Here is a 5,748-nt window from a genome sequence, read left to right as displayed (position 1 = left end):
ATCACGCACCTCACGCAACTCAAAATCGTCCATACTCAGCCATAATTCATCATCTAAGGTTTCTTTCTAGGGCTTAATTAAATAAATTAATCGGCGTGCGAAAGCCTACTCATAAATCCTACCATTGACTTGCATATATTACACAGTGAACCCAGATTTAAACCACTCAATTCATAAAAATCTAGCCTACTTGGGCGCCAAGCAGTTTCACGAAGTTTTGTCTTCAATTCAGGTTTTCCGAGCTTTGTGACGGTGAATTCAACAACAAAAATATCTCTCCATCCTAATGCTAGAATCACCGTCTCCTTCCTTCCCATGCTTAGAGCACTTTTTCTATGGTTTCTAGGGTGTTTTATTGTAACAAAAATGCTTTTTGAGCTAAGACTTGAAATATCCTTCCTAGTGAGTAAGCTAGGGAATTAAAATTTCTTTAGTATTGAGTTCATGTCACTATATGTAGCACCTTGAGTTCTAAAAGAACTAAATTAGAAATAACAAATATCTTATATTTGGAGAGTTAAGCTAAGTATGAGGTTTGGGTCACCTTCAAAAGATCATAACTCCTAAAATAGGATGATTTTGGTGTTCTACAAGATAAATTAGGAAAGAGAATTGAATTATATTTTCAACGTCACTGAGTTTGCTTAGTTTCGAGTTAGGTTGAGTGGGATATGACCTTTTAAACTAGGTTGTCCGGTTAAGTGAGATATGACCTTTTCCTTATCCAATCAGATTTAATTCATTTTTAGTAATGCTATAAGGGTCTAACCCTATTAGATTCAATTTTATGATCCTGATATACGCATGGGTTTTAGTTGAGAGTTCAAGAAGAAAAAAGAAGAGAAAAGAGGAGAGAATCCATGGTTTGTCGAGTTTCTTAAGTTTTGATGCAAAATTTTTGCCATGGGTTTGATATCTAAGAGGAATATAAACTTCAATAGTGTTGAGTTAGTTCACCTATACGCCAATCATGTTATTTTCAACAAAAATTTCATTCTTGAAGTTGAAAGATTAGAGTTCTTGATAGGTGTTCTTGTAGTTCATTCTAAATCTTGTTTGCGTTGGGGTTTTGCTGATTTCTTGAGGAGAAATATAGTGGTTTAAGTGTTATTAAGTATATTAGAGTGTAATTATGTAAAGTAATCAAATCCAAGTAATTGGGGAAGAAACCAATTGATCCCAGGCGAATTAGTGTGGGAAAACGAGGAAAGAATTTCGTTGGGCCTTCTAGGTTGGGGCCTGGTGCCTCGCGCCAGACCGAGCGCCCCAAAGTATGCTCTCAATTTTAGGGGATGGCGCCCCATGCCACCCATAGCCCCAGGGTCGTCTGCCCCATCCAATTTGCAATCTGTTATTCTGTTTGAGTTATTTTGAAGGGTAGCTTCACTCTTTTTTAATTCTAACTACTCTAAGCTACTTATAAACACCATAAAATAATTCCTTACATGATCATAACCTTGAATTCATGATTCAAATTCAAGCTAGACCTGAGAGTTAAATTTTGAGGATTAGTTTGAACATTTTAAGAAAGTCCCTTTGAGTCCTTTTATGGAGTCTTCTATGTCTTTCAGTTACTTGTTTCAAGACTCGAAAAAGGGAGTATTAGAGTGAAGAGAATGTCCTCATGATTCTTCTTCATCATTATGAGATCGTTCACATCATGAACTATTGCTCTTGTATTCATAATTGACATTCAAGACCGAGTAAAGAGTAGAATTCAAGAAAGTCTTTGATTTTAATTGTGAACCCTTTGAGATGTATCATTTATTTGAAATATGTTTTAAGGAAGTAAGTAAGAGAGTGAGAAGATTTGTATACAAATTGAGTATCATTGAGAGAAATGGTATCTTCAAGTTCTAAGTTTTGAGTATTGAGCTCCTAACTTTTTTTGAGATTATAATTCTAAGAATTATACATGTTACCATGAAGTCCTTGAGTTGAATTTCATGCCCATAATTCCGCATGAACCCTATAAGTTGAACAATCTTGAGATAAGAAGTGTTTTTAAGTCCTTGAGTTGAGTAGTTCATGCTCATACTTCCGCATGAACCCTCTGAGTTGAGGATTCTTGAAATGATTAGTATCATTGAAATTCTTTAGTTTAAAGTATTGAATTCTTTATATGTTATTGAAATCCTTGTATTAAGTTGTTCACGTCCATAATTTGGCATGAACTATATTTTCAAAAGTCATTCACAAATGTTTTAACTTTGTTTTAAGACTTAAGCTTTGAGTAGAGAAAAGAGTAAAAGTAAAGTTTATTTCTTCAAATATTCTATGGGAACTAAGTATTCTCAAGAGTTAACATTTTTACATTTAAGATAAGAGGAAACTGAGATTTCCAAAAGAGTTTTAAAATGTTTCCACATTTGAACAAGAAAGGGAACATCGATTCCACGAGAGATTTTAAGCTAAGTTTTGAGTAACTATCCCAAATCAAAGAAAGATTTTTGTTTTTACAAACATATGAGCTAAGTATATTTTGGAGTAGTATGGAGTACCAGTATGGGGATGCGAGTTCAAACAACTCAACTCTCCATAAACCATGTAACCATCATGGATAGTAAAGGATCATACTTTTTAGATGACTCCTTAAGATGCTTTTAGCATTAGCTTCTAGAGCCACTAAGTTAATCGTTCTATATAACAACAAAGTATAGGACAATTCTGGCAGCATGGACAAGATGTTGTATCACCACTTAGGTTCATAGTTGTGGTTATCGATTAGAGAATCCCCCACAGAAATTATATTATTTTATAATATTAGTGAAGTATGAGTTTGAAATTGTGTTTTCTTTAATGAAATAAGTTGTTTTTTCCACTGTTTTAAAAGCTTTAATTGTATTTCATGTGTATTGTTGCTTTATATTGAGTTTAATATCCACAGTTGAGAACCCAGAGTCGAGTATCATATCTTTGAGTTGAGTATCTTATCTTTGAGTTGAGTTATTTTATTTTCTTGAGTTGAATGAGTTGAGAAAAGGTAAGTATGTTTATTTTTATCCAGTTCAAGCTTATGTTTATGCTTTAGAATTCCTTTTACATTCTCATATATTCCACTTACTGAGCTATTTGGTATATATCATTTCGTGATACAGACAAATGTATTCAGGATTATCAACAGGAGCTTCGTTGATACATCCGAGAGTTTGAGTTAGCTATGGACAACCTCCATTCTTCCAGAGGATTTCATTTACTTTTCAGTTTATTCAGGATGTCATGGATCTTGTCCCAACTTCCATTTTTGTAATTTAGAGGCTTCATATATAGTAAGTAGAGTTAAGAAGTAGGTATCATTTATTTATTAAATGTTTTAATGGTTTAAGTTGCCTATTATAGGACGAATTGAATATTTTATTTGATCTGGAGTTTTTTTTTTTTACTTAAAGCTTGAATTTGACTTTCATGAATTTTTATTCAGTTTTTAAGCATTGTATGCTTAAGTTAGTCTTGCGCTTGTAGTCATCTAGGATGAGGTTCTCTTGGGGACCAGTAATGGTTCTAGACTGTCGGCCACGTCCAGGATGTAGGCTCAGACGGTGACATTTATGACCTATTTAAGTATTTTAGGAAGATGGAGAGAATAAAATTTCTCGTAATTTATGTTTTGTCTCGTTGATCCCGTTTTGGCACCGCTACCCCAGTGACATCTTGTACGCTGTGGCGGTATAGTGGCCTTGGATTTCCCAAATTTGTTTTTCTCCTAAATAATAATGATCTTGTTCATTACAACAATAGCTCGGTGAGCACAACTTATGTCGCCGATTGAGTCGCATATTGGGTGTTTGGGGCTAATTTTGGAAGATTATAAAACCTAAAAAGAAAGAAAACAAGGGATCATGAGATTTTTCATGAAGAAATTAGTATTGAAATAGAGTTTAGAGAGAGAGAACATTTTACTTTTGTTAAGAACACTTCATAACTTTTGGGGTTTTACAACTTTGTGCTTCAAATTGACAAATTCAAGTTGAATCCAATGTAAATATACATGTAATATCTTAAGTGGATTTTTTCATGAAAAACATATTTTATATGCTTTATGTGACGGGCGGCTAAAACCACATGATCTACGGGTGCAATTATGGGGTTACATGTTTAATTAATGTAGTGGATACTGAGATATGTTCTATTTTGTTGATGTTCATACCGGAATATGGTCGAATTAGCATGAGTTTAATTTATGGGTTAAGGTTTCAACATAATTCCTACATCCAATCTCTGGCCGATGCTCGATATAGATTGATTGGAGTGGTTATTTAGTCTTATACTAGAAGTTTAGGTTTGACGTCAGTAACCTTCTTGAAAAAAGAGGTTATTGGTCAAATTTATTTGTCATATTCTCGAAAGAGAGATTACGGTAAGGTATTGGCTTGTTTAGATTGACATTAGATGAGACTGAAATGAGATTATATTCATAGCTTGAAAGATGAATTAGCTTCAATGAAGCTGAGTTAATGTATTCATGAATGTTTATCACTATAGAGCAGCACAATCAACCCAATAAGGCATTGATTTATTGTCGGCACACCACTAAATTGCTTTTTAACTCTTCATTTCTTTGGAATTATAGTTTAACTATGACTATTGATAATCAAAGTTTTTTTAAATAAATTGGTGAAATTATCCACCCACTTGTTCTTACAATTATCAATAAGCGAGCTTAAAATGGAAATTTTTAGATAGGAATTCTGGACGAGATACCTTCTTTGTGGAATTTGACCTAACTCTTTGTTTGGTATTTTTATTAATGATGACCGATAGCCCTTTCAATTGGTTATAAATAGGACATTTGAGCATTATAAAGGTGTAAATAATCCCAATGAGGAGGTGCAACAAGCTGGATGTTAGGGGTACACGTAGCGGTAGGAAAAAACATTATTGGAAAAATGCAATTGCAAAAAACATGACGATGCTTCATATTTCCGAGGACATGAATCTAGATAGGAAGAACTGGAGATCTCATTTTAGTGAAGAAGATTTGTAGGGATATGGGTGTTACTTTTTCTAGCAAGGATTTAGACTTGTAAGTGGCTACTATAATACTAGTCGTAACCTTATAGTCCAGATCATATATTATACATTATGTTTCGATACTCAAACTATTTTATTGTAGTTATTGTTCTTTCTGGTAGAATTTACATTGCTTTACTTATTAGCTATTGTGTTCTCTTCACTATTTTCTCATTCTTTTACTTGGATTTGATGTACTCAAGTCGATGGTGGTTCAAAAACAACCTTCAAACCTATAGGAGCTAGTGGTAAGGTCTGCACACAATCTACCTTCCTAGACCTCATTTAGTGGGACTTAACTAGTAATATTTTGTTGTTGTAACACATAATTTTTTGGAAAGTAGTAAAGTGTATTTTAGTCATTTTCATAGTATAAAAAGTTATCAATGTTTTTATCAAATGTGGCCGACGCTTGGGAATCATTGTTCGCTTCCAAGCAAACCCTTTGAAGATCAGACTCAAGAAAATTAAAACCTTAAATAGAAAAATATAACTCAACTATCTCAAATACTCATTACCAAAATATAATATTCCCAGAGCACTTTAAAGAAAGAATTTCTCAAAAGACCTTAACTCTTTATATCTATGAAAACCTAAGTTCAACATGGATGTCAGAACAAGACCCTCGACGCCTAATTTAAATACTAGACTTAAATAATAGGGCCCTCCAGACTGAAGAGGACTCACCAAAACTCTCTAATGAGAGGTGCAAAGTTTTCTAAAAGAATCACATATTGA

This window comes from Solanum pennellii, chromosome 1 (assembly GCF_001406875.1).
Source record: "Solanum pennellii chromosome 1, SPENNV200".
Taxonomy (NCBI): Eukaryota; Viridiplantae; Streptophyta; class Magnoliopsida; order Solanales; family Solanaceae; genus Solanum; species Solanum pennellii.
Note: the sequence above shows the minus strand (reverse complement) of the source record.